The sequence below is a fragment of the Rhea pennata genome, chromosome 5 (assembly GCF_028389875.1).
Source record: "Rhea pennata isolate bPtePen1 chromosome 5, bPtePen1.pri, whole genome shotgun sequence".
Taxonomy (NCBI): domain Eukaryota; kingdom Metazoa; phylum Chordata; class Aves; order Rheiformes; family Rheidae; genus Rhea; species Rhea pennata.
In genome coordinates, this window is record NC_084667.1 from 32,339,345 (window position 1) to 32,365,421 (window position 26,077).

Sequence of the window (26,077 nt, forward strand, 5' to 3'; positions counted from 1 at the left end):
AATACGGGTCCTGGGGTATCAAGTCCCACCTGGCATTTCAGCAGCGAGACTCTGCTTTCCGGCCGATTGCAGCAGTATCAGCGGTGGCCGCGCTGCTGAACCTCCCACTCCCTAGCTACACTTAGCAGAAGAGAAAAAACTACAATTAGGAAAGAAACAGAAGGAAATCAGACGTCATAAACTGAGCAAGCTCCCATCTCTGCTGTGCAACATCCCTGGTGATACTAAATACTGCAGTTCCCAAGCACTACACTACAGACTTGCTGTCTTAACAGTCCTTTTATGAGTAATCAGTAAAAAAGAACACGTAAATAATGTTTTGCAGTGCATATTAGCTAGACTTGACTGTTGTTCTCTCATTCAGGGCAAAATGAATCCAAATTTACAATTTAAATAGTTTGCTTGAAGTACTGAAATCACCCTCCCTATTCTGTGAATGGAGGTGTTAGCATCTGGGGGGGGGGGGCTATGACCCACCAAGTCACATGTTCAGTATAGTCGCTAAGATCATATATAATCCTTTAATCTTTCATTCTGTGACTCCTCCTACACCTCCCTGGTGCTAATTTAAGAATACACACCATGATGCTTCAAATGAGCAAAACATTAAAGGAGGATTCACTGGCACAGTCGCAATCTGTTGCCAAAAATGATATACAAGTTAGATGGCTATGATGACACATAGATCAACAAGAATCTTAGTTTTTAAGTGACCGATGAGGAGTGTTTCAGCATGGCCATAAAGATCTATATTAAAAAGGTAGATTAAATATTTATTTAAATATTTATTTAAATATTGAATACTGCTTCTATTGAGTGCATTTTGGGGCTTTTTATATAAAATGCTTCTGTGTTACAGCCTATACTACATTTTATCTTGTTCTAAAATTTAGAATTATTATATGATTTTACATTATAGCCAAGCCACATTTATGTCACTGTTCAATCTGTTACTATTTTGGAGAAAGCTAAACCATTGAATGGATAGCTATCATTGCCAAAGCATCTAAAACAGTTTGTTGAAGCTTTATCCTGTTTTTTTTCCACAGTATCTTTTTCTGCAGGTATAGCTATGAGGTTTTCTTCGTTTCCAGCTAGTTGTGTTTCTGATTAGCTGATGGAAGTTTAGGAAAACAATTAGGAATTCAGGAAGCAGGAAAGTTGTTTTTTCTCTTTCCATTCATGATAAAATTGAGATGTCTAATAATAAACTAAAGTAGTTAAAAATTTTTGAAGTAAATGGTGTCCAGAAACAATCAGTACATCTCATTAGCTGTAGGTATTATTTTTCTGTAAAAAAATCAGTTTAAAAGGCTTAAAATGCTTCAACATAATTTTTCCCTAACATGCCAGTACATCAAACACAGTTAAACTACAAAAGCAGTTTTAAAATGTTGCTTTTGTAAATTTTAATTGAATACAAATGACCAGATTTTGCTACACATGAATCATAAGAGATGAAAAAAATCTATTATTATTTCTGTTAACAAATGCGATTCATCATTTTCTAGCATAATAAAAATGTAAAAATTTAGATTATGAATAAATATATGGTAAGATGTACACAACTACTGTCTCCCTAAACAGATGTGTATAACAAACAGCTCTGGTTAGCGATTGATATTGACCAATGAAATTGAGCCTTTGTTTAGGAAAATAACTGGAAAGCAAAAATGCAAAATAAGATTACACTTAATTATTTAAATCAAAGTGCTCTGCCTGCTGATTTAAACTGTGATTAAAACTAGGGATTTAAATTAATCCACTCTGGATTGCATAAACGTCACCTTAATAAGGGAGAGCTGTAGCTTCGTTACCCAAGAAGTCATTCAGGAAAGGAATTGTGACAGAGAGTAAAGGAGGAACGAGGGAGTTCATTAATAGCTATCCCTCCACTGCTCCAGTTTCTTCCAGCAAGAGGGAGACTGCAAAAGTATGAGTGGGAGAGTACTTGTTTACAGGAGTGCAGATGCATAAAAACATTAAAAGGAACTATGAGGTAAAATGATGATGATAATTTTTCATTAAAAGCAGTATTTCACTCTTCAAACTTGAGTGAAATAGATTAGTCATACATTCTAATTATCCTTATTTATGTTATTACTAATTTATGACACTATTACTATTATATTCTTAGAATAGCCAATGCTTGTACTTCTTCTCCAGGAATGGGGAACATATTCTCTGTTTACTTGATATTGGCATTAGCTAATGTCTCATTTGAATGGAAAGCAAGACTATATTTTACACTGAAATGGATTTGGCTTTTTACTCAGCTGTTAACACCCAGCTCCTACCAAATCCTGGGCTCCAGATTTCTTCCTAGCTAAGCAGAACCTCTATTTAACCCAGGAGATGAACGAAGCGGTGCAACTTACTGCCAAAGGAGACCGGCATCAGCTTAACTAGAAATCCAGTGCTTTGCCAACAGTTGCAGATGTTTAAAATACCAATACAATGAAAATGTGACATAAACTAAGGTACTTGACAACACAACCTACAGCATATTTTCTCCAAAGGCACTTCAATAGCTTATATGGCAACATGCTCTCAACTACTGTTATTTATTATCAGCCGAGGTCCATTTCCATTTACAATTAAAATAAAACAGCGCAGGTAAGCCTTTCTTCTTTCTGCTTCGCAGCCTGATTATGAAGGATATTAACTATTCTGGCTGAGCCCACTTCTATCAGGAACTACTTTTCTTTTTTGATTTTACAAGAAAGTGTTTTACAATCCAGAGAGGATGAGTCATCAGAAAATCCTTGTCTAGTTGCCAAAAACCTGCCCCTCTTCATTATGAGCATAAAGATAAAAGCTCTTACACTACATTAGTTGGCATACGCCTACACAGACAGTACAAATAAATTAATTGTGCCTAGCCTCAAACATCCAGAGAGGTGTAGTAGGAGCTAAGTCCATCTTGTTTCATTAACAAATTAAACTGTAACAGAACATCAACAGTTCTCGTATGTACATAAACCTGGATCTTATACAGAAAGGTTTTGCAGGTATCATGCTTTCTTACGTAATTGTATTGTAATTCTTCTAACATTTACATTACTTTGCATGTGCTACATGAAGACCACAAAAATAATATTTGCTGGAGAAAAATTATAAATGTTGGAGTAAACCTGTTGGCTATTCTGTTCAGAAACTTTATAGGTCTCTGGAAGCCAAGACTGGAGTAGCAACAGGTTTACTAAAAGGGGAATTTTTAGTAGGACAGTATTTCACCCATGCAAAGTTTCCAAATCGTTTTGCATCTGACAAGTTAGGAAAGTATTTCTGGAAGTTTGAGTGAACTGTGCCTGGATGAATCTATTCAGGTTCATATGAAAACCACACTACTTGCAAGCATTAAGGCTATTTTATAAAAATGTATATGCGTGTATTTTACAACTCAGCTGATGAGAATACAGATCAAAAGAAAGTCACTGTATGAAGTACCATACGTGGATCAGAGGCCAGAATTACTGGAAGTAATCAACATCTACCATCGAACTCGTGCTACAGACAAACTGTTTTCCTTCTGGAATGCTCACAATCTTTAGCATGAGAAAGTTATACACAACCAACTTGAAAAACAAGTTTAACTCTACTTAGCCACAAGCTAAGATTACATCCTCAAACACACCTTTCTAAGATTTCTTATGAGAGGTTTGTTTGTGCAATCCAGTTAAGGGCAATTTGTTAAAATTGCTCTGTGATTTTCTTTACCCTTTTACTGCATAATTTAAACAAACTGCATTTTATAAGTTCAAAGAATTTTTTTGTAATTACATATTTCTCTCTGTTTTTATTGCCTGAAAAATAAAAAACAGTTGTGGAAAAAGAGGACAGACAAAGAGAAAGGAAGAGAGAAAGAGTGAGTTCAATCTATCATGGAAAGCAACTTCTTAATGAATGAGAATAAAGAGTAAGTTAATATAAAATACCAGGACTCAAAATGATTTGTAGTCTATCTGTGTTATTGCTGCTTTTCCTGTCTAGCCTCTAACCCCAAGGCTGGGAGAAGTCAGAGCAAAACACAAGGCACTTCCAAAAGCTAAATACAGCCAATACCCAAGAGCGAGCAGCTCCCACCTGTCAGAAGTCTCAACAATTCCCTTAAAGTCAGAACTTCACCCTCCATTTTGGGGCAAACGAGAGGTCGTGCAGTTCTTTAGGACCCCCCCCCATTTCAGATGCAGCAGGGCATTACTGTGGCTTCGATGTTCTGGCTAACTCTCAGCCATGGCTTCATTCCAGCTTCACTGCACCTTAACTTTCACTACAGATCTTAAACTGGAGGCAATATTTTCCCTCTTTTCCTAAAGCACGCTGTGCTACCTGATGCCCGGTAGCCGTTGCCTGGTATTCCACATGTGGACATAACCTCAACAGCTTCCAAACAAGCTTCACACTACATCTGAAACGGCCAGTGTTTGTCCTGAGGGGAGAGCGACGCGACCAAGAGACGCGGAGGTGCCTCTTGCAGCAAAGCGTAGCTCGCTACTCCCATTGCAAGCGATTTTTCAAAGACTGCTTTTAATAAGCTCGGAGGCCAGTGCAGACGTACCGGCCCGAGCGCGTGCCGTCACCCCCCAACACACGCAGCGCAGGTTTAGCGGCTCAGGCAGCGGGTAGCTACCCCCAGGAGAACGGCCGCCCCTACCAGGCAACGCAGCGCTGACCGGCTTCCCCACGCAGTGCTTCAGCCAACAAGCTTCTGCATTAACCTTCTCACGAGCTTGCTGCATTAACCACCGCTTTGTGCCGCCCCTCCTGCAAGCACCCTGCCCCGAGGGCGAACCCTCGTGCCCCAGGGGCAGCGGCGAAGGCACCAGCAGCAGGGCGGGGAGCCGGCGCGCCGGGAGCCCGACGGCGGCATCGGCCGGGCAGGGGCCACGCGCCGCCCGCTCCGCCGCAAACGTGCCGTCTTGCCAAATCTCCCTCCGGAGTTCCCGCGGCGAACGGGTACAGTCAGGCTCGCAGTCTCCGAAAATTAGGCCGCTACGGATCTTTCTTTCTTTTTTTTTCTTTCTTTACAAAACTGTGCCTCATTATTTGTGGAACGATGCGAGTGCTTAATTAGTGCTATGGGTTAATCACTCCGCCTGGAGAATCTCTCTCTCTCTCACAAATAAAGGAAATCCAGCTTTCCGTTAACCAGCTACCAGCATTACGCTCTAATAAAGCGGCATCTTCGGCTGAAGTCAACCACAGCCATCACACAGATACGTAACGTCTGATGTGTTACTGTAGATACCTTTTCTTTCATGGGGTTACTACTTGCCCTTGGGGATAATTGTGCAGGACTTTAGATGAGAGATTTCCATAAAAGGCAGTAAGAGTCGCCCAGCTAAAACCACACATAACTCAGGCTAGTTTACCCCTTTGCATTATTTAAATGGCTCCTTTTAATGTGAATGCATCAATTTAAAGGCACACTGCTGCCAGTGCTCTGAGCAGGCACCTCTTCTCTGATGACCAAATCTGTCTGTTCAGAATTTAAATTTGCATGCATTTCAAATATATATGTATTCCTAGACCTCCTGGATGTCAGAAAACAAAGTCATAAATCAAAGTTTTCCATTGCCATCAGTGAACTCGAATGTCAGATTTACGGCATCCCTGTAGCTGAAGTTAGCCTAGCAGTGGGTGTAAAACAGGTATGGAATTTTGCCCTCTATCTGAACCAGATGTTCATACTGAAATCCAGATATTGACACTTCAAACTGTTGACTGCTGATGATTCTCCTGTCTACAGATGAGCACCTGGCCACTTTGAGAGTGGAAATGCTGGCCCACTCAGCCCGGTGCATCGCACTTCCCTCTTGCTGGAATATTGACTCCGATTCACGTTGCCCTTACAAGAGGTTCTGTTAAATCAAGGATTTACAGCAGTACAAAACTCAGGTAGGCAAACAGAGAATAAATCGCATTACTCATGCCTTTTCCAAACCATTAACAACTTGGCCTTGCATTTTAAGCGGACGACATAATCTTTTTAAGTTTATTTCTTCCCCTTCTAGAGTTTAGTTATCACAAAGAACACTAGCAAGGTTAAAGTTACAGAAATTAATGCAATTTAGTTACATTACTTTAATAGGGAGAGAGCCTTTTTATGGCAATTTTGTTTTAAGGTTAAAAAGAAAAGCAATAAAGAGTGAGGTAGAAACAGTTCATTTGATTGTTAAGTGCATTACATGCTTCTTTCTCTAGCTACACGTGTAAACTTGTTTCCTGGTCAAAGGGAATTTCTGCTGGCAGGAAAAAAAAATAACTCCACCATGCACTCAGTCCCTGAGTATCATGTTTTTATAAGGCACAAAGTTTTTTTTCAGTCAGGTTACCTAGGAGTGAAAGTTATGTCTCATAATCCTTAATTCTATTGCCCATTATACACCATCTGCTGACACAGTCAAAGATAATCTGATTCTTCTCTTTTAAAAATGCCACATAGTCATATCATATGGTGTATGCATTATGACAAATCACTTATTTAAATACAATGCTTCTGTTTAACTCAAAAATCTCTCAGTTAAACCTGAAAGCAATTTTGAGCATGTTTGTTATTTCAAATGTTTGAGTTCCTTGGTGAGGTTATTGTTTATTTCCAGCTACATCTAAAACAGTGATTGAACAGCTAACATCTAACCTAACTAACGTTTAGGAATCTCTTCTTGAAATTCAAAGCTTCATATCTACAGCGAAACAAATATCATAACAAAGCAATTCATATACCAAAAGCAGCAATGTCTTATTACAAGTGTCTTTATATGGGGGAGCCTGATAGGATTTAATTACAGACTACTCATTCAGTTTGATGCACAAGTTCTCAAGTATTTGAAGTAGATTCTGGGAGCCTACCCATAGAGAGCTCCATGCAAGATAATGGTCCATCAATATATCTGCAGGTTTGCACAGATTTGCTTTTGTCACTTTATTTTCAGTCTCCCAAAGTAATCAAAATAGTTAGTGGGTTGCCAAAAATTGTAACCTTGCAAGATAAATCAAAAAAGAGATTCAATCATGCTGGGCAAAAGAAAGCTCTTACCCGATTAAGCTGGTGAAAGGAAATAGGCCATTCCCGTTGCTCAACTCCTTTGCCAAACTATTCCAACGGCCCGTATGCTCTCCAAGGCCAAACCTTCAGACAACAACCTCATCTCTTTCTGGTGCACAAGACACACCCAAAACATTTTCAAGAGGGGTGGAAAGCAGTAAAAGAAGATTTCTATGATTTGCAGTCAGGTTCTTCTGGGAAGATTACATATTTCTAGGAGACTATAATGTACATGTACATTCATATGCCTCTGATATAATCATATAATCAACACTGACATCTAGATAGCTATTTTTCCATCTATATTTTGATTACTATCTGGAATAATCAACTCTTTTTAGGTCAGTTAGCATAAGAGAGATGAATCTCACCTGAATCTTTATCATCAATTCCAAAGAGAGTTTGCTCTGTTTCCTGTCCCCTAAATCTGAACATCCCCTTCCTGCTCTCTCTGACCAGGTCATCCAGCTTCCTGTGCCTGTCAGGTATGTTCCACTACTAGAATGGATTTGAATAAAGTATTTAAATATCTGGCAAGCATTTTCTTCAATGAAGACATGTCATGAACTAGGCAATCATATTTTCAACTGTGCTGCCTGCCAGAAAAGTGCACAAACTTCCAATAGCAAAGAAATGAGGTCATTTTGGTCAACTGCCAAAATCAGCACATTTCCTCTTTTGGTTCTGCACACTGCACCTCCACACTCCACAATGTACGACAAATTGTGAAAGGGAGGTGCACTCTATCAGAAAGAGGAAAAAAAAAAAAGATTAAACCAGTGAATATTACTAAAGAAGGGAGGAATGAAACAGAAGAAAAAATATCAGGAAGTATCGTAAAATCCCATTACCTCCTCCTGAAGATATATTTAATTAGAGTCTAGTATAATCTTTCTACGATGACGTCAATACCTTATTTTGATCTTGCAGAAGTGTAAGACCGCATCCCACCTGGCCAGGAGTTACTGTGGGACTTGAGCAGGACTCTTAACTTCCCTTGCCAGAGACCCTATCTTTTGTTTCTGTCATATTCATCCACCATCCATCCATTCTGCCTGGCTTGTGCATTTAGAAAGAAACACACAAAAACTTTTCCTGAGCTGAGAATATCTCCTTACAACAGACTACAGCAGAGCCTGGAACAGTGGATTCTGGATGCTCATTTGGACCTCTTAATGCTAACGCAGCACAAACAAAAATGACAGTAGTAATAGTAGTAGTAGTAGTACTGATTGTAATTATTTCCCAGTCTTTTTTTTCAAGTTGAGGTCTGCCAAAACTGTTAGGAAAAGTTTCTCATTGTGGCAACTACTATATTTACGTGCTTAATTTAAAAGCCATTCATCTGAATAATTTGATTTTTTATTATTACTATTTTCTCACTTTCCATTGAAAATCCTTCTGAGATACTGACTCACATTCAGCCTTGTAGGGAAAAGTGCCAGGTGTTTGTTTTTCTTATGTCTCCAATAGTCATTTGACTTCTGCATTAAACTCAGCAAAGCCAAAATTGAATAGAAACAGATCTAATTTAAATATTCGGTACCTTCAAAATTTTACTCTGGTTTTAAAAATCTTTCACGTAGGGCAGTGGAAATACACCAGGGAAAACAAAAAACTGTATGTAGTCCTCTACCCTATTTACATTTGTCTCTCTCCCCAAAAATTAGGTGAACTCCTCAAATCTTCTGAGTGAACTACCTTCACTTAAGGTTTGCTAGAAAAAAAAGTTACCAAGGCATCATTCCAAGCCTTCCACTTTCGGAATAGATATGATTTCCTTTAGGGGTAATTTTATGAGGGACGCAACAAGAATCTCGCATACAATGGCAATTCAGTTGTAGATTTATCTGTTCAGCAGCTGCCACTACCTCACTCTGAAATTCTCACAGACCTTTGCAGGAGGGGCAGTATATCTATCTTGCTTTTGTCACAGTCACGCAGAGGCACACACACACACGGCTTTGGACTCTTACCTTTTGCATCATACAGAACCGTACCCAAATCTGCAGAATGGCTTAGACCGTACGTTTGCCTGCCCTCTCTCTGCTCACCCCCACCTTGTCTGTTTGACAACGACAGCCCAAGAGCCAGCTTACCTTCCCTGGGAGGGTAGGGCACACGAGCTACAGCAAGGACAGCAAACACGTTAAGTATGAAAACATGCTCCTAAGCTCTCAGAGGAAAAGGCTGTAGCTTACAGTAAAAGAGAATACTGCATTTCTCTGCCAAACCTCACCTTAGAGGTGATGCGTTTACAAAACCTATGTTGACACCCATCAAACATCAACATCTGCAGGAGGCATATACTGAAGTATCCTTCCTATGCTCCACACAGGGATGGTTCTGCAGGTTTCTACGGACTGAAGTTAGCAATAGGTAACTGTATCACCACTTCAGCTAACTCAGAATACTACAGGACTTGTAGGAGTCACCAGATGTCTGAGCAGTGCCACGGCTGATCCTGTGGGAAAGGTCTCTGAGAGCCCTGCAGGCCAGGCCCTCACAGGCGGGCCTCAATCCCCAGACCCTCACTGGTGGCATCGATGGCCTGGCCTCCTGCCAGTCACAAGCACTGTTTGCTGAGCAGTTGGAAAGCTAATTACTTCAGGTTCATCCTTCCTCCTCTGGGCTCCTTCCCTGTCATTCTTTGGTTTTGTAAATCTGGTACAGTCAAGCCAGAAAGCTGATAGAAGTATGGTCTGGGTATGGGTTTGATCTGCTTGTTTCACTGAAAAGCTTCAGCTCCCGCCATTCTGGCCAAGTTGCATGGTTTTCTCTACCTTTCCAGGCAGCAATTAGAATGAGCTTTCTGATGCCCCATGCTTGGTCCAAGTACCATTTGTCTGAAAAGCGCCAGACAGCAAAGACCTGCATAAGGTCGCTTGCTGTCCTCAGTGCCAGCAGGCGCTGCAGGACCTGGGAAGAGGCAAAGCAGTGAATGCAAGCCTGTGTGGTTGTAACTCAGTCTTCAAAAGTATTTCCTTAGTTATTTTTGGATTATTCATCCATTCTGTGCTTTCGAGTGAGAAAACAGTTTCCCTCAAAGTGGAAGAAGCTGATGCAGTGACAGCTGCTTCCCTGATGTTCACAGTGCAACTGTAATGAAACACGTCTCACCGGAGACCACTGTCCCCACCACTTACTTCTGTTCTGGAAGTGCTTAAGCGAAGTTCTGTTCTGGAGTGGCCACAGTCTAACCCACCACCCCCTTCCCATCCTCACAGGGATCCAGGTGGGGCAAGAAGCACCCTCAGGTTGGACCCTTCACTATAAATACCTCTCAGCTCATTATTAAAGTGCTTTTTGGGAAGGGCTCTCAGTTTTTGACTCATTCCCCCTTTTGCTCGCCTGAGGATGTCTGCCAAACTGCTGTCCAAGTCTTAGAAAGAGGTCTTGGGCTCTGTAACTTGCCGCATACCTACAGAACTGTGGCACGTGATAAAAGCAGCCTATTAGCGGTTTGTCATAAAACATGCTTGGAGATTGTATATCCTAAATAATGTACATGATTGTTTAGCTTGTTTAGGGATTATTATTGTAATGGGAAATCTAAATCACTCTTATTACAACTCTAAGTAAGAATTTTTTTAAAGTGTTGTTTAAATTATGAGAAAAAAAAAAAGACTTGTTAAATCCTCAGAAGAATATCTCGGAAAGCTGTGATCATTCTGTGAGGAGCCTTAAATACTGACTTGGTATTTCTTCTGGCCCTAGGATAAAACAGTTTCAGTGGGTTACTTCAGAGGAACATCAGCTTTTCTGCAAAGACTGACACCTGTGCATCAGTTTCACTGCCTAAAAATGGTTCTTTACATAAATATTCATAAGAAAACACTCTGTAACTATTACCCAATTATTGCTTCCAGCATTAAGTAACAAGGTATTATTAATTCAATTTTACAGAAGGGAACAAATCATGAAATCTGAAGTACTTATTCTGTGTTTGTGTAAGCTTTCTCATATTAATTAATTATGAGACTTAATTACACTCAATCTCTCCACTCCAAGCCAATTATGGAAAATCGTGTAAAGCAAAGAAGTAGGGAAACCTCCATCTCAGAGACAATCATTTATACTGACAGTACTTTATACACAGGTATATCAAAAGGACTTCATAAACATTAACTCACACATCCAATGCCATGGGCTGGACAAAATCATTCCTGCTTTTTCCCAAACTTCCTCTAAATTAGTAATCTGAGCAACGAACAATTCCCTTAACTTCCTCACATGACTCTGCTCCAGAAACCGAACATAAATCTCTCCATCTCCTGATTTATGCTTTACTTGCATGATTGCCTTTCTTCCGAGAATAAAAAAAAATAAATAAAAAAAAAAAAAAAAAACACACACTCCCAGATTAAAATCACCAGATTAGAAGAACTCTAATCCAACGATTTTCAACACAAGTTGGTAGGAATTGGTAGATATATATTGCAAGATATTTTTAAACTTTCTATTTATTCTAAATCTAGTGCATTTTATTAACTTAATTATGTTTAGTCCAAAAGGGGAATGGTAAACACTCTAAATCATTACTTAAATGGTTTTGTTCCACTGAAGCATCCATGAACACTTCCACATCCTGTGTTGAAGTGTTAATTCACAATTTCCCACAGCGCTTAGCCTTAGGGAATCACAACAGATTTCAATGCCTTCGACAGCAATAGCATTCCGTGGGGAACCATTCTCCTGCTCCCAAGCCGTCATCCCTACAAAGATGAACTAAGCCAAGGCAGACTGGCCTTTTTACATTAATACCAACTGATACTCTCCCAAAATGTGCACATTTAAGATCAGGGGAGAAACAAAAGCACTATCTATCTTTTAAAGTCTGTCTAAAGAGAGCTATGAGTTCAGGCAAATCTATGGGAATAAAACTGAGGGTGGGGGATGACTTGATCTGACAAATATTAAACTGAATTTTCCTTAATTTCCGTGCCCCGGTTGCCAGTGAGCGGAGGCTGCTCTAAAAGATTCTTTGTGAATATAGGTGTAAATGTAAGCGGAAGAGACTCTGTTCATTCATGGCTTTGACTTCTGCGGAGCCAGGATTTCCCCCCAGTCTTCACAGTTATGACATTTTGTGTTCAGTCTGATCTACTCCAGCAGACTATTCAGTCTTGCTGGCATCACACCATAACAAGCGCACTATGAGAGTTTCAAGCACAGGAGTCTACCACACAGTATATTTTAAATTCCCTCCAGTTATCTAAGTCAGTGTTACTGGACTGCAGCAGAACTGAGTACAACAGGACCTGGCAGGCTTCACAGGACTGTGGTTGTAAAAAAGGGGAAAAACAAACATTAACATTATGGCTGCTTCATACAATTTTTTTTCCAAATACTTTAAGTAAAACAGAAATACCTTGCCAAATCTGAAAAGTCAAGGGTTTGCAGGTAGCATTAAATCAGATGCCTTTCAAATACATGTTCTTCCTTATGTAGCAAGGCTCTATCCTCTTCCTTGATGAGTAATAAATGATACTTCCTTTATGCCATGAAAGGGTAACTACAGAATACAGCTGGCAGAGATAAGAGAGGCATTCATAAGAGCAACGGGTGCTCAAATCTGCACCTGAATTTCCTTACCTAATGGCTCCATTCCCCACCCACCCAACAAACTCCTATTTTCCCCTATTCAGCCAAGGGAGGCTCCATCCTCCGTCTGTGTTTAGGCACAGGGTCCGACGCCTGCCGATGGCCAGGGTTTCCTTCTAGAGGCTTTCAGAAGGCACACAGCTCTCTCCTCCGAATACGCAGGGAACTAAAAAGCTTTCCTTAGGAAGACTGCCTTAGCAAGCCCCCAAAATCTGGACATAATATTAAGTATCAAATCCTCTTAACTCAGACCCCATCCGACAAGCTTCAGAACAGCCAGCTCTCCTTGAACATGTAGATTGTAAATTGCAAGCATAAAATTACGGAATGAGCTTACATCTAATATAGTATTGTTAAACCAAACATCATCACAAATCTGCTGTTAATGACGAAGTCATGTATTTTCTATGCTTTTAATACTAGCCCCTGAGCTTAATTACTATATTTAGTGTCTAGGGCAGCAGCACTTTCCTACTCAGCACCCGTCACCAGTCCAGCAGTTAATTGCATACCACTGACCTTCTTATAAAACACCATGGAAATTTTATTACTGCACAACTCAATTGCATTTCGTACAACACTGCCCCATAACTATGTCCTTTTATAAAAAAGCATGTGCTTACAAAAGAGATATTTGAGCTAACTGAGCTATTTATAATTTTTAAGAATTAAAACCATTTCACAAGGTTTGCAACATACACACAAAAAACTCTGCAGCCTTAATACAAGACAAATGTTACTAAGATTCACATTATAGACAAATGTGGAATGGAAAATATTCCCTTAAGTCATAATGGCAGGGTTATGCAGTATGCTATTTAAAAGCTATTCACCAACGATGTCCTCTTCCCTTCAGCCTTCTGGAGAACCATACAGTAAAAATTCAACTGAAGAAAGTCAATTAATTGAAACTGATTCTACAACTGAGGAATTGGACTTGTAAGATGAAGCAGCTGAAGACAAGTGGAGGGATCGCACGAGCTGCTGCTGCTTCCCAGTCCTCCTCCAAGTTTCCTCCCTTCCACGGAGCCGGGCAGGGAGCGTGCCCACCAGCACCTCAGGCGAATCACCCTCCCTCCAAAGTCAGGCACCGGAGAACATCACGAGAGGACTACGGAGTAAACAGGAGGTTCCCGCTGACCATTCTTGTAAGTGAAATGAGTGGGTGTTACGCTTATTTTGGAACCGCATCTCCCAAACACCTTGTTCAGTTTTCCTCAAGCGATGAAAAAGATTTCTACCTTAGCAGAGACCACATTTGTATAATTTCAGGCAATGCATTTAATTTCATCGAGGCCAATTAAAACTGGCTTTACTGTGTCAATCCAGTTTAAATTTTTTTTTCTTTTGCTTAAAGACTTGTCACCTGTCCTGCCAGTGCCAGTTAGGGTTATCTAACAAACAAAACTCGTTATCAATATCTTGCTTTAAAGAATTATCTGTGCATTGAATGGATGATGTCTGTGAGGCAATAAATATGTCATGGTAGTGCATATTTTAAAAAGTCATTAACATTCTTAAATGATAGCAACCATTTATTACTGCCCATTTTTATAGATTCTTTGATTTCTGCAATACTGCAGGGGAAATCTGAAGTGAAAGTAGCTTCAGTGCAGTCAGAAAGGGAGCTCATAATTTAATTCAGTTTGCCCCCTAATTAAGAATGTACAGAGAGCACAAACTAGAGAGGAAAGAAATAAGTGAAGAACAGATGTTATAACAAAGCACGCTCAATTTAAAATCTCCTTTACTCTAGAAGCTTGGGTTGCAAATCACTTTGGAAAGTACACACATTATTGAGATTACTGAAAAGTTGTGGGCAAGCCTATGATTTCTAGGGAACAGCCCTGCTCCGTCTGAAACTGGATTCAAAATTCCCATGGATTTTGCCGAGGCCTTGGCTCAGATAGTCTTGATGCCTGTTCACAGGAATATAATACATATAACTGCCTGGAATGGCTCACTGTAGATCTCTCTGCAGAAAGAAGTTATAAAATGAATGCAAAGACGGCGGACAAGCCTCCCCTCTCCCGGCCAGGAAGGCTTTTCTTGCCATCTCTTCAACACTTTCACTTCTGCCAGAACTCCCCTGTCCATGTGGCCCCTCCAGCTGTCCCAAGTATCTTCTCTAGACAGCACTGCTGAGCAGGCAGGGCATAGATTAAACAGTATTAGATGTTCTTTTTGACATTTTGTTTTCAATTACGTAGAAAATGATTTTTGTTGCTGAGGATTATTATTATTATTATTATTATTATTATAAACAGAATGAAGGAGAGGTTCAAGAAAAACCAGGAGTTTCTAAGCTTAGACTATGTCAGACACTGGGCAATACTTAACATGTCTCCGTGACCATGAATATGTACACAAACACACACGCATGCACACACATCTAGATTAAAGTCAAGTCTTTTGGAGGACTCTTACAAAAAATAAAAAACATATTCAACAGGAAGTGTCTGTTTAATGTAGGATTTAAGGCAAGGCACTTTCATTTGCATAGATCACTTAAAGCAACAGCAATTCACAAAATTCTCCTGTAAAAATCATGCAGCCTTTTGTCTAAAGCTACACATTCCTTGCAGATCATACTGCCTTTCTCATGCTGTTAATAAGATAATCTGTTACATGAGGTTTACAAATCCATTTAAATTGATTTTAATTAATGAATCAATCACTAGCCACTGATGACTTGGTCTACAGACAGCAAGCAATTCAAAGCCCCAGGCCTCTAATCCCAAACCAAAATCTACATTAGAGCAACAAGGCGCCTCTCAGATCAATAGGAACACAAAGATGTTCAGTTCATATACATTTAAAAAGTTTGAACTTGCTAAAAATATATGGAGATATCTTATGCATTACAATTCCCATGTTCAGGACTGTTCATCTAGAAAACAATATTAAATCATTTACATTTCTTTGCAAATGAAATACATGAAAGCAAGCATGACTATAACCCGCTTTAAACTTTTAGATGCTTACTGCACTTGAAGATCTTCTCTTTGTTGTTAAACAATCGGATGTTTAATGTTAATTAATACAAAATAGCACTTCATATGGTCACAGACATGAACAACGTCTTTTACGTATGCTTTGATCCTGTGTAAATTCACTGCTGTTCTCTGCTGCTAACGTGCTCAATTTGTCATTAAAAAAAAAACAACAAAGAAAATTTCTGTCCCAAAAGCAACACGCAGAAGTAGCGCAAAGTACATCTTTGTTATTTCAGTAAGTTAATTATTGTAATTATTGTTATTACAAGAAGTTAATTACAATGCAGTGAGTTAAATCCACAGTAGGTCGTGTGATACTGAACACTGCAAACCCTAAATCTTCAGCATCTGGCTCCCTACAGCAGACGGGACACACACAAGCTAGGCTCCGTCTCCCGTGTGCACAAACAGCCAGTGCTCTAGCACAGCACCTGCGAACGAAGCACCAGTTGAACTAGTCGAGAGGAAACCAAAGGCACCTGCCTGCCTGGAAGCCTCCTTTCTGCACGTTGATGCAAACCTACCAACCAGGGGAGAACGGTCTTTCCAATTCCTCTAGGACAACCTCGCTCTCTTACTGAAAACTGCCACTCAAAGCCTCAGGTCTGAGCAAGGAGCAGACCCTCTCCAGGTCTTTCCCATCAACATGGAGTTCCCTGGGCAGAGGCAGGAGAAGTTTCTTGCAGGGTACGGGTCTCCACACCGAAACGGGTCTCAGCACTCAGCTGCCTTTAGGATGGTGTGGATACCCTGCTTTTTTCCCAGCTCTCTCCCACACTGCCCAACAAACCCAAAACCCAAGAAGGACCAGGCTGCACATCAGTATGGGATCACCATGTCAGCCATGTGGCTCCACAGCCTTGCAAATGGCCATTAGTTACACCGAGGCCAATTTATCAACACCGATTTACACCAGCTAAGAAAGAATCCAGCCTGCAGCTTGCTTATAAAGCGATTTCACATATTATCTAGTACAAAAAACACTGCTGCCTAATAAACAATAACCATTTTGCCTGTTTAAATGAAGAGCTCTGTTTTTGTTTTTAATCAATACTTCATACACAGTTTAATCAACACTGTCAAAAGTAGCTTTTTAATGCAGTGCCTATCTAATTTATTGCTCTCAATACTAGTGTTCCCAGTTTGTTATGGACAATTTTGTTTAGAGGAAAGAACAAAAAGAACAATTAAAGAAGGTAGTTTTGGCTTTTACGTGCTGCTAATTGATTAGCAGAGTTAAATTAACCAATTAATATGTACAAGATATCGAATGATCTTTTGTACTATTTAAGAAAAACATAAAAGGTTGAATACTTTCCAGGTGTAAACACGTTAAGATCGTCATTGCACTAGACGCGAGCCCGGCCCCCATAGCTCAGGAAGGTGAACGCCGCCTTTAAAGAGGATCTGTGCTCTGTGGCCAGCAGCGCTTCACCAACACGGAGACGACCAATGTGTCCTTGATTACGAGGAGGCAAACAGTTTTCGCTACAAAAAGAGGGACCAAAACACAAATCATGTGTTTTTATTTTACATGTTCCAAGTTTGGGGGTTTTTTTGGGTTTTGTTTTTTTTTTTTTTTTCAAGTCCTTTTGCAGCACTGAAACAGCATAAAAATAGTTTTGTTGCACAAGCATAAAACAAAGTAACTGTTAAATAAACATCTTTAATTTACTCCTATGCATTCAATTCTCTTTCCCGTTACTATTCAGTAGTTTGATGATATCACTAAAACTCTTCCCTGTTTCTGGTAAACTGAGGAGATGGGTTTTGTCTAAAAACTGTGCCATCGTGTGTTCCCTCTACTTCATATTCCAAATATCACTGCTGGAAAATGGATTGCAGCACAGAATATAGAATATGCCAATATATCCTGACATTCAAATCAAGACCACAAATTATAAACAGTTTCAGCAAATTGACTGGAGTGCCTTTGTTCCTCAGACATACATCTTCCTATTGCTTACAAAAGCAGCATATACTAACCACTAACACTGCCATAGCCAGTACTGGGAAAGGAAGTTATTGAAGCCTGGATTTCCTGCTTTTAGCTGTAGCCAAGAACTGTGAGGCTTGTAGTGGTTTCAGGAACTGACTCATCTAATGATTCATGGATAAGATACTGGTTTTAATATATTTCTGATCATAAGACTCATAAACTTCAAAAACAGCCAGAGTGATGCTTAATTTTTATTTTAAAGTAAAAAGTACATAAATCAGGTAAAAAAATATCATCAAGGTACACACTGGCTAATAACTATAACTATGTTTTACTATGCATTCTGTTTTGTTTTTTTTTTTTAAAAAAAAAGTATCTTAAAATTCCTGAAATTCATTTCAAGTGAATGTTGACAAAGAATTCAAAATCCACTGTCAAAAAAATCAGTTACCTTTGTTACAATCCTGACACATCTAAACTTCAAGTGGAGGACAGCTGGGATATCAAGTGTACTTTTAGACACAGTCTTAGGTACACAAGTATCTACTGCTATATTTTAATGGGTAAATTCCAGAGTTGCTGTTGTTGATGCACACTATTTCTTTAACTGTGTCTAATATGTATAATCAAAGATCAGCTGGTAACAATACATTTGCATGTCTGAAAGAACAAAAAAGTTCTGTTTTAGGGGTCACTGGTGCTTCATCAGTCAATCCGAAAGCAATGACTAACACTCTGAATCTTAAGCACTCAGAAACGCATGCATTTTTGTGCTAATTCAGAATTCACAACCAGCCATTTTTATGCATTTAGTTCTTCCAGAGGAAAGCATGCCCTCCAGTGCATCAAAATGCTTTTTGCCCACAACACAAATCTCATCAGTATGCTGTAACTTGAACTGCCAAGCTCTTGCACCTAAAAAATACTTGAGATGGAAGCTTAATTCTGCCCGGCTCATGTTCGGAAAAGTACTGGTTTACTTTTTAATTTTTGAACTGCAATTTGCAGACGCTCCCATATGATGTACAGCGTTGAGGGGGGCGAGGTTAGCATTTCTGTATTTCACCATGTGCACAACTAGCACAAAAAAGAAAAAGAAAATAAAATGCATGTTGCTTGGAAAAAAAAAAAAAGAAAAAAACAGCAGTTAAAACAGTTGACAAGAAAAGGCCAAAGTGCGCTCAGTGGCTGGCAGTCATTTTATGGCTATAGTCCTACAGCAGATTTACTTAGATGACGTCAGTGGCTCCTATCCAGCTTTTCTTTGGTAGCATTTACCATTTGCCTCTTGAAGCCTCCACTATGCTACAGAGCAGTAGACCATAATCAAAATTCCCTTTGTGAAATAGAGTTTACCTCAGGGCACAGAGGCATTGCTAGCTGAATTGCAGGCTCTTCACCTTGTACTGCATGCCCAGAAATAAATAACCTACAATACTGTACTTTCCTTAATACAGAAGAACCATTAAAAGCAGCCTGTACCTAAAAAAAGGGTTCTTTAATTTGTTTCCAACATCTGAGAGGCCGGAATATTAGTTAATTTTCCGAGCAACCCAGAACTACGACAATTCTATTACCCTTCAGACATTTCTGTATTGTTTTTGGAGATCTCAGAGATCAAGTTATTTATAGGTCGTTGTTTCACCAACAAAAAAGTACTACTAACAGTAAAACCCAAAGTGAATTGCCAAAGGACACTGTGTGTTTTAAAAACATTTTTCAAATACACTGGTCAATAAGCATATAGTAAACATGCCAAAAGCAAGGAAACAAATTACTACAACTAAATAATGGTATATTTAACGAGCAAAACACACATCATTCGGAGCTGCAGCCGTACCATCGCAAAGCAATAACCAGGACCAGTGAATCGCTGGGAAAGCCCAGTCAAGCAGATACCAGATCAGCTGAAACTTCAGAGGCTCTTAAGTTTCACCGCAAATCAGATACACGCAAGACATCTTATTGTACTAAATAAATTCAGATTTGCTTTGTTTTAATGGCCCCATGAGCCCAAGATGTCCACACGCACACGTTGCGGGCGATAACCGATGGGTCAGTGGACTGAAAGGTGCCCCTCATCTTTCAGCCCATGGAAACCACTTGCAGGGAAGACGCGCAAACGCCTTACGGCGAGTCAGGAGCCCGAGCACTTGTCCCGCCCCACCTTTTCGCTTACTTTCCTCCCCAGCACACGCCGCAGAGCGAGCGGTCACTGCTCTAACCTGCACCGAGCCAGAGGACGGAAAACCTTTTCCCCCAGCCGCGCCCGCGTCCCGGAGGTGCCCGGGGCGGAGGCGGCTCTGCCCGGTGGCCGCCGCGGCGGGCGGGCTCCGCTCGGGGCGGGCAGGCAGGGCGCCCGCCGCCGCTCCGGCTCCGCCGGGGGGCAGGGGGCACGGAGGAGGCAGCGAGGCGGGCGGCCACGGGAGGGAGGGAGGCAGGGAGGGAGGGAAGCAGCTGCCCCTCCGGGAGCGGGAGCGAAGCCCGCGAGGGCCCCGCCGGAGCCGGGCGCCCGCAGGGCGGGAGGCAGGGAGGAACGTGCGGGGGTCAGGGCGCAGCGCCGAGACCCAGCCCGAAGGGCATCGGCAGCTCCCCACGCAAGACTGCATTTGTGTTTGAGACTCTTCCGGCCACGCAACAGACTGCGGCCAAAGGAAGAGGAAGGAGAAAAGGACAAAAATAAATAAATAAATAAAGGAAGAAAAGATGAACTTCCACTGAGTCTTCTCAGGGGCTTTCAGGTGATCTTGAATGACAAATTCTTCAGAGATCAGCTGACAACAGGACGCATAATTTTTTAGAGGCTGCTTTGTTGAAATAGTAAAGGTAAAATAGGGGATGCAGAAAATTAAATTGTTTTCAGAGCTTTACCTCTTACTTTAAGATACAAAACAGTCCTAGGAAGAAGTGCGCACATGCACAGTAGGCATGAGTTAAATAAAATAAACTATCTACCATTAATAAATGTTTATCTCCAAACAATAAGTATTTTTTAATTGAGATGCATACAATGGAAGCTTTTAGCCTCTAAACCACTACAAATTTACCTTTTCTTCCAAAGTCAGTTCTGATGTTTTCTCCCCTTAAACCCACAACATCATTCCTGAATTATAATCTCCTCACAGAAAGACAACCCTGCAAAAAACGGACCAGCTCATTCCAAAAATCAGCACCATTGTTCCAGGGCACCACGAGGTGGATGAATGAAGAGAGATTCCACCAAGCGAATAGCTGTGAGGTCTATGATGTTAAGGAATAATTTGGCACCAAAAATACTCAAGGCCATACTGGTTGGCGATTCAAACATGAAGCATATCAAAATGCTACTGATAAGCTAAATTAACAGATAGCTTATCTGAAGCATATACTAGCCATATGGTGCCACAACTTCTGCTGCCTGTTGCTGGCATAACAATAGGCTGCGGCAGTCCTGGACTGGAAGCACTGTTTGACAAACTGTCAACAGCATTTTTATTTTTTTTTGTGGAGCTCTAGGGCACTCGTCCATTTGCATTTTTTTTTTTAAACAGGTGAACAAAGAGTAAACCAGATGTCAACTTTAGCAATGGAGCTGTCTGGTTTGGGGGAGCTAACAGAGGCAGGCACACTGCTGCAGCTCCGACCCAGACAATGAGCTTTTCTAAAAACACTCTGGCCTAGGGGAGTGGCTATTTAAAACACTTGGCTTCTTTTATTTCAGCACTATGGAAGTGAATTCTGCTCTTAAGTGCCAGCTCAAATGAAGTCATTTTGTTTCACTGGGGCTTTCTTCGCATTTTAGCAATGTAGCATGTACTGCAGTAAAGGAAAAGACAAGTATGAAAAAAAGAAAAATGCATCTTCGATCCCTTTTCAACTAGACCTAGGGTGGGGGCAGAGGGGGAAACTACTGATTTGGTAACGTACAAACAGAAATCGGTCAAAGCATATTTCAAGCGTAAGTTATTTTCCCCATCATTTAAGCTTTTTGAAAGGTTTCAAAAGAATTGGTATTTACAACCCCTCAAACTCCACAAAGGCAAGGTGCGAATACTGATAGATAAGGCAGATTTACAATGGGGCGCTAATATGCGACGGAGACTCAGTTAATACCGAAAGAATCACCAAAGTTTTTCTTACTTTAAAAATCCAAATCTTTGTTACTTATGTATTGTTCAAGGAAAAGTTTTTCAATGGCAATATAGTAATCCACTCACTTGATTTATCATTTCAAAAACTGACAAAATAAAAACTGTCTACAGATACATAGTAGATGCCTCTGATACCCAATTATGAAAATGTTTTTAGTCGCATTTTGTAGGAGTGTGAGAGACATAATGAGAAAAATAGATAACTTTCCGTTCTAATAATCTGTTCTGCTTTGATAGGCAGTTATGGGAACACGCTTATTTTCTGACTTTTACCTAGTGAAGTATGTAGCATTTTTAGATTATCTTTTCAAATTGTTCTTGAACATTCTCATTAAAAAAAAAAACTCCTTTCATGTTAAGTTGAGATTGCACTTGAACTCTTTCCAAAAGCCAGAGCTGTACTGAATTATGATAATTAGAAAGCTGTGCGCATAAAAGGCAGCACAGTTGATGCATTTAAAAAAGTTCATGCCAGCGAATATAAGTTCAATATGTTCTCACATAATTAACATTTCCCATCATTAGCAGCAGTTTTCAGTTTATGTATCTGTAAAAACAACAGCACTCGTCATTGTTTTAGATTCCCAGTCAATAGCATTTTAATAGTTTTACACATAACCCTAAACTTTCCTCCCCTTCCCCCAGCACACAGATTCCAAATTCTACCTTCTGACCCGCTAGCAAATAAACTTGCATTTTGCAGTCGTGTGCTTCTGCCGCCACACAGACTATCTCGGACTCAAATGTTTAATGAAGAGCTAATAAGAGCTAGAAATCCAAGAAGGCCGCGTGGAAACGCACAACAGGACGGGGAAGTAGTAATCGCGCTGTTCCAGTAAACAGTGACTAGAGGACAAAGAAGGAAACGTTGTAGGTGATACCTTCTACTGGACGGGCGCCAAAATCAGACGGGCTGCCTCTGGGGAGCCTGGGCACAAGCTGGAAAGACTGGGAAAGGGGTCTGTAGTCCTGCACCAACTGGGCAGGCTTCTGTAAACGCTTTACGCACACACGGGGTTTTCGCAGCGTTCTTGATGCAAAGGCAAAAATTCATCTAACAAATACGCACGTGTAGCACATGATGAGTTGCTCTGCAAGACATGCATAGACTTCCTGGGCGAGATACTCAAATCAGTTGTTAGGAACCAGATTTTGACACAGGCTTGTTAGCAATCTCCCTTCTCTCCCCCTATGCTCCTCCACTCCCTACATTTTAAAATTAACGTAATTCTGGGAGAACTTTAATGACCTGATACAGTAACAAAGTTGCTGAATCTGCGTCAATGTAGAGCGTGAAATCTTGGGTTTACTAACAACAAAGCAAAACTCATGGCAATTTCAATGGGATCAGGATTTCATACAAAAACCCAGAGAGGTCAGGAGTATTGAATCAGAAAAGTTCTAGATGAATTTTAATATGACAAATCTGAGGAACAGATTTGAAGCTGGTGCCTCGAAGGGTTGAAGTCTGCAACTTTTCACTCTTATGTTTTGGAAATGAGCAATCATTAAAACCAAACACAAAATTATTCCAGGAAATATTATTCCATCCTTGTTCCACTTGCAAAAGTCAAAAGGAGTTTTGTGCAAGAACAGAGGGCAAGATACCTTGCCTCCTTGGCCGCCTCCTTGCCATAGAGTAGGAATTTATTACACAAATTTTTGTCTTCTAAAAACGTGTCTTCAGTGTGGCTTAGAGTCAGTTGGCTTCACAATAAATAATGCCATTAATCTGTTCATATATCACAGGATATAATTTAAATTATACAGTACTTGTATACCTTGCAGAAAATTCTCTAACAGCAGTTTCTATTAGGGAGATAATCTACCTCTTCTAGGTTCTAAAATTCGTTTGAGACTTGCCTACGTTTTTTAATAGTAAATGACCACAGTTTAGGAATATAAAACATTCCTACTTGAAGCAGGCATGAACGGCATGGTGCTGCAAAGTGACAAAATAGTAATTAGATCTCAAATCCCAGAACTAAGTAACTATTATTTCTCTCATGCTGAACATAGGTCCTCTGAAAAACTGGGCATTTTAAAGTAATGTTTAAAGGATCAATGCATACCGTCATTACAGCAATGTAAATACGGAATAAGTCAGTATGAAGCTGATGCAATTAACCTGAATTTACACCAGGAGGGGTGAAAAAAAAAAAGAAAAAAAAAAAGAAGAAGAAAATGAAAAAGAAAAAACCTACCCACATGTCAGTCCTCAGCTTGAATCTGCACATGCTGTGCAAAAGAGCACAAATGGAATGAGTGACCAACTTTTAATAGAAATTTGCCTGCAAGTTTTAGGCATAGACCAAGAGGAAAGCGGAACATATGCCCCTCACAAAAATTTGAAAAAGCGTAAATGTGTCAAATTTGATATTTTTTTAATTAAAAAGAGATGCATACAGAACAGTGCCCACTTCCTTCTTTTAGAAATCAAATATCATACTAAACATGTATATAAAGCATACGCTGTAAATATCTTAGTATTTGATCCAGTGAATGTTTATTCACATGAGTCATCCTCATCACTTTAACCTGAGTAAGGATTTGATCTAACAAATCTTTTTTTTCCCCTAAATTAATGGAATCATTTAGAAAGACAGTGCCAGTTATTACTATCTCCGGAAAAATACAGCATTACTGCCAAGAAGAAATAACATATTAAAAAGTGATATATAAAAATGTATATACATATATACACACACACACGTGGTCAGAAGCCATGCATTCAAATGTAACATTGAAGATAATCTTTTCACAAACACACACATTCAAAACTGTACGTAAGATCATGTTTTAGAAACAACCTTATGCACCTTCCAATAAAGTCAGATTATTTCTACTGAAATTGTTTCAACCATGCAACCATCTTACTTCACAGATTGGAAGCTGACAGTTATATCACAATACGTAGCTATTTTTACCTTTCACTTTTTATTAAGTAAAAGGTGCTTTACTTGCACCTGAATTTCTCTGTAGCTTCAGAAGTCTATATTATACTTTTCCCTATACTATATCTTGAAAGATTGCTTCCAATTTTATCTGTAGAAGTAGTTTAAAAAGAAAGAAAGAAGAGTTCATTCTTCCTCTGCCTATGACTTTACTGAGTTTAACTTTTTCAGTCATGAACAAAGCCTAAAAACCACTTTAACAATATCCAAAACCACTACACTGTCCAGCAACAACAATAACAACAAAAAAATGCTAGTTACAAATGACACCAAACATGTTACATGCATGCTCACACACACACTACAACACACTTCATCATCTCTCGGCTGGAAATTCACGGCGGGTCTAGCTCACAATTAAGTTTATGTTGTCCCTTTTTAGCTGTTTAATTAAACTCCTTTAAGCAGAGGCTGTCTTTACTAAGGTTCATGTCAAATCAAGATTTTTCTCCGCTTCATTGCTCATGTACATCCCACTCAGCACTATGAGCGAGAAACTCTACAGAATATAAAATTGTAATTTGAATCTTAAAAGCTGATGTTATGCTCTTCTGGATGTAAAAACTAAAAATATTAACTTCACCAAAAGAGCACATTTAAAACTGAAGCTCAAAATCCTCCTAATATGTGTTTAGCAATGAAGTATTGTTCAAAGGTATTTATAGATTACTAAGGTGAAAAATAGAGATAAATCATTTGCATCCAAAATTTCTGCTTGATCAGTTGATATAAACCTGCATCAGACAAAATGCAGAATTATTCCTACTGTCATAGAAAATACTTTATGATCTAATTCAAAATCAGTGCAGTGTTAAAAGGCACATTTTACCACAGAGGTGAAAAACAGATGCATCTCTAAAAAAAAAAAAAAAAAAAAAAAAGTTTACCTTTAAATCAAAATTATTTGAAAAGTAAAGTTGATTTTAAATAGATCCAAGTTAAAAATGTGACCCACACATAAAACCTTCAGTTCATGCTCTAAGAACACTCACTATGTTAACTCCTGAATTTCTATTCCAAAAAAGTGTGTATACATATCTGCACAAAAACTTACAAACATGCAAGCTTTCCCCCCTGCTCCTCCCCCAAGTAAGTAATTTAATATCGACTTCTGTGTTGTTTTTGATAGTACCATCTTACCACTAGTACAATCCAATATCCCTGTAATGGTATTCCCCAACTATTTATAGAGATGGAATACATCATATATTACAGACACACATTCCCAACCTTGGGATATATGAAGAGTCCTACACAATTTTAAATTAAGTCGTAATGTAATTATAATCATTTCGCAATTGTTTTTGTTTGCATATTCAGTTGCAGGTGGTACTTTGTTATTTACACGAATTTTCCCAAAAGGGGCATTCCCACAGAGATTTCCGTACTAGATACACTGCACA

At 39.7% G+C, this 26,077-nt stretch overlaps 1 protein-coding gene across 3 annotated transcripts in view; it reads right to left on the bottom strand.

The window, feature by feature from the left end:
• The window catches only part of TEAD1 (TEA domain transcription factor 1), a 155,318-nt gene that overhangs the window by 127,579 nt on the left and 1,662 nt on the right, over positions 1-26,077 (bottom strand). The gene's annotated exons all lie outside the window — the stretch shown is intronic.